The sequence below is a fragment of the Columba livia genome, chromosome 8, assembly GCF_036013475.1.
Source record: "Columba livia isolate bColLiv1 breed racing homer chromosome 8, bColLiv1.pat.W.v2, whole genome shotgun sequence".
Classification (NCBI taxonomy): Eukaryota; Metazoa; Chordata; class Aves; order Columbiformes; family Columbidae; genus Columba; species Columba livia.
Window position 1 is genome coordinate 20,575,981 of NC_088609.1, and position 8,321 is coordinate 20,584,301.

The window sequence follows — 8,321 nt, forward strand, 5'->3', positions numbered from 1 at the left end:
TAAAAAGCTTTATTTCTGACCTACCTTTTTCTAATAGCTCTTTCTTAATTTTCTTAGAGCTCATTTCCCTTTTAAAGAGATCTGAAAACCTGGTAGCTCTTACTCAAAGTTTTTGAGTTGTCAGGTGTAGTATTGTAAAACAATTCCAAGAATGTAACACAATGTAATTTCCCATTTTGGGGTATTTTTTAAGGGGAAGTGAAATAGTGAAAAATATAGGTGTATTTTATAGTACAGTCAACCATACTTTCAAATTACTATGATGACATCACTGAAAACACTAGTCTCCTGCATAAGATAAGGAAGAAAGAATTAATTTCCTTCCAAAATGAATATTTCATGAGAAAGTATGTATTTATGATATACAGAAACCTTCTGAAAGTTCGCAGGGTTAATCCCTGGCATCCTCAGGTAATGCTGGGCAGGGGAGATCAGGTGCAGTGATATGAATTTTGTTGTAAGCCATCTAAATTTGGTTAAATATCAATTTAACTAAATTAAACATCTGATTGACTTTATCAGCAGGGAAAACCATATTGCATTCCAGACCAGCCCTATGTTATCACTGCTGCAGGTCTGGCATTGAAAGTGGTGCATGGATTAAGGACAAGAATGTATGCTGTTCATGTATTGGACATAATCCTTAATCTTAAACATGTAGTAGAGTCAGTTTGGGTTGTATTCTTCCAGGTCTATGTTTCAAGTCATGGAGACAATTGGAAAACTACAGGTGCAGAATATGAAACTTCCTCTGTAAGGAGACAATATAGGTCTAAACAATGTCTACAGAGACACCTAGATACTTTGCAGGAGGAAGAATAACTGCTTAATTATAGACACAATAACAAACATATCTGCAGGGAAACACAGAATTCGCTGCAGAGAAGTGTCACTACAAAATAATCTACATATATGAATTGCTAGGTAATATTTTTAAATTATGCAAATAACTAAATAAAACACAAACATGCTGTAGCATTTTAACAATGAGTTAAAGACATATGATACCTCATAGAAAATTCTGACAAACACTACTTAGATGTGATTTTGCCTTTATGCTATGATTTTTTTAATCCATTTTATTTTCAGGACAATTTCAAAGGAACTGCAGTCTTTGTTCTCTGATGTCTAGTTTTCAGAAGCCTGAATATAAATTTCTGCACAGCCAATCTGAAATGCACATGAAAGCTGTGATTATTCAGGTAAAATGTCACATATATTGATTTTCAAAATTTTTAGTGATAAGGTATTTGATTTTCTAAATGTATTATTTTTTTCTTTTCAGTTTTCCCCTCTGGTATACTGATCTTCTCCACTATACATACCTATATGCTAAGTGCAAACATTACATGTTCTAATAGGCACGGCACCACTGGCAGTAGGCAACATTTCCACTAGTTTAAGCTTCTGGATGCCTCTCAAATCTCATTTGAACAACATATGGAAATCATCCCACAAGTAGCTATATTTTTTTGGATATGAATTTCTAAAGAAAATGAAATGTTCTGTTTGAAACTTGTGGGGAGGGGAGATAAGGAGAAACAGAATATAATAAAACATAGGGAAAGACACTTATCAAAAAACCTCATGATCTGGCTTCTATGCTTCCATGTTCTAATTCAGTAACTATTTTTTTTTTTTACATGCAGCAAATCCTTTTATTGGATATCTTGCTCTTTAATGACTTCACTACAGGGTTGCATGAGTCGATAGGAATGTCTTCTCCAAAATCCATTAACATGGTTCTTGACTGAATGCAGTTCAGCATGTTAATCACCATTATTCTTCAAGAATGTCAGACTACTCAAGTTTTTAAAATGTGAATTTCATGTCTGAGAATCAACGTGTTCCTTATTTCTATACAGGATCAGGCACCTTTCTGGAAATTATGGTACGTTGTCAGCTTAGAAGTGTGCTGTAGAAGATTTAATAAAGATAAAGAAATCACTTTAATGTTGCCAAAGACACACACACACTACTTGCTTATAAACTGAAATTAAAACTATAGTATCATTTGCATCTTTGTTATCTAGATGATAGTACAATTCAAAGAAACATCTACTTTTTCCATATTATGTCACTTCTTTGACTCTAACACATGCATATTAAAGATAAACTTCACAATTTTTTATGTGATTGTATCAGAAGAAAAGATAAAGTATGGTTAATGCCAGTGGGGTTTGACAAATAACAGCTCTACAGAAATTAGACAAAAATTTCCTTCCGTATTTCCTCTCAACTGTTCAGCCACTTTGATGAAATGGTAATCTCTCTAATCCATTTCTCCAGCTAGAAAAATGTTTTAGAAACTTATCCTTGCCTGCGTTTATTACCATTGTGGGACATTTATTATCCAGTAAATGAGGCTTCACATCCTTTGGTAGTTCTAAAAAAGAAATCTCAGAAATATCTGCCCTCTATTGTGCATATCAGTGATCAATTAAAAGTTAAAAAAATCTTGTATATTCTGCACAAGACAGAATGCAAACTGTTTCACTGAACAGTATCTAGTGCAAAAATATGTTAAATTTTGTGTGGACAAATTTCTGCCTTGTGCTGACGGGTGGTTTGACACACCACTTACGTCCTAAACCATCGACGCTGTGAGTTGTGGACTTGTGAATTATTGTTTTCACATACCTCAGCCCTGGTCAGTTTTGCCTTGAAAAGTATGTTGTTATGCACTAAATGATTGCAGCTTCTGGGCCTGTGTGTTCCTGGGCTGCTGTAGAGGAGTGAGAAACATGGCTAGAACAAATGTACCACAAAAATCACCTGTAAGCTTTGTAGAAGACCAGACCCTGTTTAACTATATTCTTTACTTTTTTAAAAGTTTGGATTACAAGGACTAAAACCACATGGGAACTCTCAATCTACCACACTGCTTTACTAGCATTTTTTTTTTTTTGTTCTCTGACTTATATTTTTATTTAGTCAACTTTAAAGGATGCAGGTGAAACATGATATATTCATCAGAGAATAGAGAAAGAAATGAATTTTAATGTTAGATTTGGGTGTTTTTTTCCCCATGTTTGAACACAGTGTTTTTAATTTAATTGTCTAAGAGTAAGGTGAGAAAATATTTGCGAAGTGACATGGGTTGTTTCCCTGTCTTCCATTTCATTTTATTTTATGTGTACACACATGTGTATATCTGCCATATGCAAAGGAATTCAAGTGTAGAGTAGGTACTGTTTGTTAACTTTGACCGATTTCTTTATTGGTTTCTTTAGAATATTATTTCCTCATATCCATATTATTTCTGCCCTTCCCAAGTAGTTTCAGAAATGTTCAGCACTTGTGGCACTGTATAACTGAAACAGCCTCACTGAGATACTGTTCTAAGAGAACTTTTCAAATACAGTTGACTATTATCTTGAAAATACAATTTTTGTATAATAATTATTATTATTAAAAGTCATTGTTAAAGATTCCTTTCCTTGCTATGGCTGATCTTTAAAAATAAATTTCAATTCTATGGACTATACAAAACCATAATTCTATTTTGAGAAAATGGAAGTTATTTATTTTAATATTTTGCCATGGCTTTTTCTTTCCTTAAGCTCAAAAATAAATTAGCAATTTATTTGCTTTTTTTTCTTGGCTAACACAATAGGTTACATGATGTTGTTTACATTTTGCACACTTACAAACTGATGTTGCAACACCATTGCTACGGCCTCTTCAACAGGTACATTAGGAACCATCTTGCATTTCATTCTTCCAAATATGTTATGTTTTTACAGAATTTTACAGAATATACTGTGGATGGAAGCAAGACCTGTTCCTGAATGAATGTTTTATTCAACAAAACTTGCCCAACATGAGCGTTTTCCAGGTAAAGGATCTACTTTAGTGATTCCTAAGTTCAGCTTTTTGTTTTGTTTTGTTTGGTTTGGTTTGGTTTTTGTTTTTTTTCCTAAATGGTACCTGTTTATTTATACACTGTGGAGCAAGTGTCCTAAGAGAAGGCTGCTGAGTCAAAAGTGTTTTATCCCAATGTCATTTGTGAGAATGGAACACAAATAGCAGTCAGGTTGGAATTAGGCTTACCTGATAATGCCCAAAAAAATATATTTTATGTGAATATTTTTTATGTAGCAGAAAAAAATCTGCATGATCTGAAATCTGAATAGTTACCATAGTAACTCATGTTATGGTATATTATTTATGGACATATTGCAACATAGAAAGTATTCATAATGACTTGCTTTTTTCAGAACGTATGTTATCTGGTTGTTCACATGACATTTCCATGGCTCAGTGAAAATGCCAGACCTTTTCATTTGCAGCAAGCTAACATTTCTCTGCACTCTCAAAATGTGCAGAATGATGTATTTTTGAGACCACTAGAAAAAAAATCATAGTTTATTTTTATTATATTCAGATAATCAGTGTAACACTGCAAAATAGTGCTACTAATTTCTTTTTTTGTTGCTTTGCCATCTTTTAGAGGGTGAGGGGCAACGGGGGGTTACACTGCAGCCACAGCAAGTAGTAGATTCCAGACCCATTGATAGAAAGAGCTGTACAAAAAGTACAAAAGTATTAGATGAATGGTTCTATCGTAGTTTTTCATATAAGCTTTTTTAATAGTATTACTTTGCTGCGAACATGTAAATTAGACTGCAAAAGGCAGACTAATTTGTTAGCCTGCATTTATGAATTCACAGGCTCATTTTAATCTTCAAGGATTATTTTCAGTCAAGTATTTACTAAAATAAATACATATGCTCTTGGTAAAAGTAACTTTCTGCTCACATTTTGAGGCACAAAGAGCAACTGGATACTTGTCACGGTTTAACCCCACCAGGCAACTAAGATCCACGCAGCTGCTTGTTCACCCTGCTGCTGGGATGGGAGAGAGAATCAGAAGAGTAAAAGCAAGAAAACTTGTGGGTTGAGGTAAAGACAGTTTAACAGGTAAATCAAAAGACACACACACAAGCAGAGCAAACCAAGGGGTTCATTCACCACTTCCCATGGGCAGGCAGGTGTCCAGCCATCTCCAGGGTAGCAGGGCTCCATCATGTGTAATGGTTGCTTGGGAAGACAAAACACTATCACTCTGAATGTTCTCTCCTTCTTTCTTCTTTCCTCAGCTTTATATGCTGAGTACAATGTCATATAGTCTGGAACATCCCTTTGGTCAGCTGGGGTCAGCTGTCCCAGCTGTGACCCCTTCCAGCTTCTTGTGCACCCCACTGCTCACTGGTGGGGTGGTGTGAGGAGCCGAAAAGGCCTTGATTGCTTAGCAACAGCTAAAAACATCAGTGTGTTACCAACATTATTATCATTCTAAATCCAAGCCACAGCACTATACCAGCTACTAGGAAGAAAATTAACTTTATTCCAGCTGAAACCAGGACAATACTGCTAAGGAATATCAATGAGACTTGGTCACTTGCCTTTGAAAATCCCACCCAGGGGCCAAACTAGGTTCTCTAGTTCCTTTTTACATAAATATTGTCTTAAATAATGTTAAGACAGATGTTAATAGAACTGCATGCAGAAGAATGCTACTAAATCAAAGGGAACAGTGTAGGAATCTGCAAATCTAGGTCATTTTGAAATGCTTTGAGGTTGATCTCCGATGTGCACCATATTCAATATTTGGATATAAATATTTAGTCACTTTAGTTGATTAAGTTTACTTGAGACCAAATATTTATCCATGTTGTCTAATTTCCATGTTAGACAGAGCAAGTTTTTTCAAATGAGGTATTCCTGCCATCAAATGCCGTGTCATCACAAACACGAGCTTAAAAATCAATAGACATTCCCTTTTATGCTTGTCGTTTTCATCATTTTTCGTCTGTACCTATTTTGAATACAATTTATGTCACACATAAATTGTATGATACCTAAATGCCATAAATCATGTATGTGCTGGTGCAAATTTACATCTGTAATTATCTATACTTGCAAACTATCATTACTATAAGGCTTTCTCAGGGAGTGGCCAGAGAACATGACCCACTTCTCAACCATCCTCTACATACAAACTATGTTCTGTCCCATAATTTATCTATTTGAAAAGTTATTAAAATGTTTTAAAAGAAAAATTGGGTAAAAATCTACACTGATGAAAGAGAAATATTGTATATGTAAAGGGCATTTGTCAGCTCCCTTCTGTGCTGCATTTTTATTTCAGGTGTGAATGGACTTTCATGAAAATGCATTAATATTTTATTGAAAACAGCTCTGTACAACTTACTACCTTGACTCTGCAATTAGCCCACTAGTGGGCAAAATGGATGTTTTCCCATATAGATTTTATTTTCATGAGCATTTTCCTGGATCCTGGTAGATTCTGTTAACAAATATTCTTGTAATTCTTCAGTTTTCTATTGGAAAATAAATTAGCAATAATCATTAGCCTGTGCACTAAAGATCAAGGAAAAAAAACTCTAGACAAAAAGCCTCCAAATACAGTGGTTGTAGTTGCACACATCTGAGATTTTCCCACTGCACATATTTTTTGTAGGGAGACAAGAAGATGAGTCAGGGTAGGGTTACGTTTTTGCCCATTCACTATCTGATCACTGATCCAGTTACTCTGCCAAAAACTCCCATACCTGCTGGGAGAGGGCAGCCTTCATGTGCAACCCAGGTTTCTTTTGTTAAATTGTCACTATATAGTAATTCAGTAGCAATTAGTTATAGTGAGGACAGTCTTCTCACAATGGCTGTATATTTTCTTCAATTGGAAAAACTGATGTCTAAATAAATCTGATTTAGGGGCTGCACATGCAGTTGGAACATGTGATCTGAGAGCTCATGTACATGTTCAAATACTTTGAAACATAATCTATCAGGATCTTTGAGATGAAATGAACGTTTTGTATTACCTTGCTGCTGTTTGTATCATTACTTTTTAAAATGCTTGCTCTTCCTCCCCTACCTCCAGTCTTTGAAGCAGAGTGTCCCTGTAGCCAGTTGATACAGTTCATGGTGATTTTGAAGTTGAAGCCATTTTAGAGTGTGAGGTGAAGGGAAGGATTAAAAGAGGAAAAAAAGAACAAGATAGAAATATTGAGTTGAAAGGAAATCCATTCACCCTCTGCCTTATAATATCAGTGCTTAATGCACTCCAAAAAACAAAACAGAAAATTAAACACTAGGTTTACGATTCAACAAATGGAAAATGAGGTCACACAGAAGTGAGAAATTAAAATAATATTTTCGCTGTACATATGAATCAACTTGCAGTTGACTCCTGACACCTGACATGTTTGCTTCTGCACTCACAAACTATCAACCAAGACTTTTTTTTAAAGCCAGTTAACTCATATGGCACTTTTAAGCCATCCTTAAGAACACATTTTGGGGTATTTTGACATAAGAATTCTGCTTCTTCTAGTAGTCAATGTTTCAGTCTTCATACAGAATCTCTGAGCTTCAGTGATGGGAGTTTTTCCAAAGCAGTGTTGTCCTCCTCACCACAAGAGCTGTTCTAGTCTACTTCAGTATGTAATTGGGGAAGCCTTAGCAGGGTTCGTAGAGATCTTCCTGATGACTCTTTGAAACTGCTGTTTCATCATGTTAAAAGGACTCCTATGCAAAGAAAAAGCTATAGAACATGTTCAAGAAAGAACATTCATTCTCAAATGAAACTTTGTATTAATAGAATTGCTCAGCAGCTGGTGTACAATCTGAAAAAGGATCTTTCTTTTTTTAGAAACATATGATCTTGGCATTCCCTTTACTGCCAGAAAAGGTTATGCCCATATGAAGCAGAAAGGGAAGGAAAGAAGATGGCAAAATTCTCAGCTTTGTATTTCTATGAAATAGTGTGACTTGAAGAAAACCCAAATTGATGTTCATTATATTAAAGGAAAAATCTTCTGTATTTCGATCCTTCTATTTCCAAAATAGATTGGAAGATTTTTGGACTTGTGAACATTTTTCTGTTGTATTTCAGAAACTTGATCTGTTCATTGAAATTAGTTGAATAGTGGTCTTTCATATGTTCAGTAGGGCAGGAGGGGAAACAAATAAACAAACCAAAATCTCAAACCTTGAATGTTCAAGGTTGAAGTTCCATTTTAACTGTTTGTATAGTTCTGCCTTCATGGCCATCTTGACAAATCTCATAGGTAAAAACCAGCATAGCTTCTCTGACCTCAACTTTGCCACCTACAAATCTGTTACCAAATATGAAGTTTGCAGTTGCAAAAAGTAAGCATGCCAGTAAAAGATATGACTTTTAAATTCTAAATAAGCAGATATACATTTAGTCTCATTTTCTTCTTCTTTTCTCCCTGGTTTCTTTTATTTGCTGTACAACTGATGAAAGTCTAAGTGTCAGTCTATATCTT

At 34.9% G+C, this 8,321-nt stretch overlaps 1 long non-coding RNA gene across 1 annotated transcript; it reads left to right on the forward strand.

The window, feature by feature from the left end:
* The first annotated feature begins 953 nt into the window (after positions 1-953).
* Positions 954-5,205, forward strand: LOC135580122 (uncharacterized). Its single transcript, XR_010474345.1, has 3 exons — positions 954-1,202; positions 3,747-3,838; positions 4,770-5,205. It is a non-coding gene; the product is annotated as an uncharacterized LOC135580122 (long non-coding RNA).
* Positions 5,206-8,321: the final 3,116 nt, after the last annotated feature.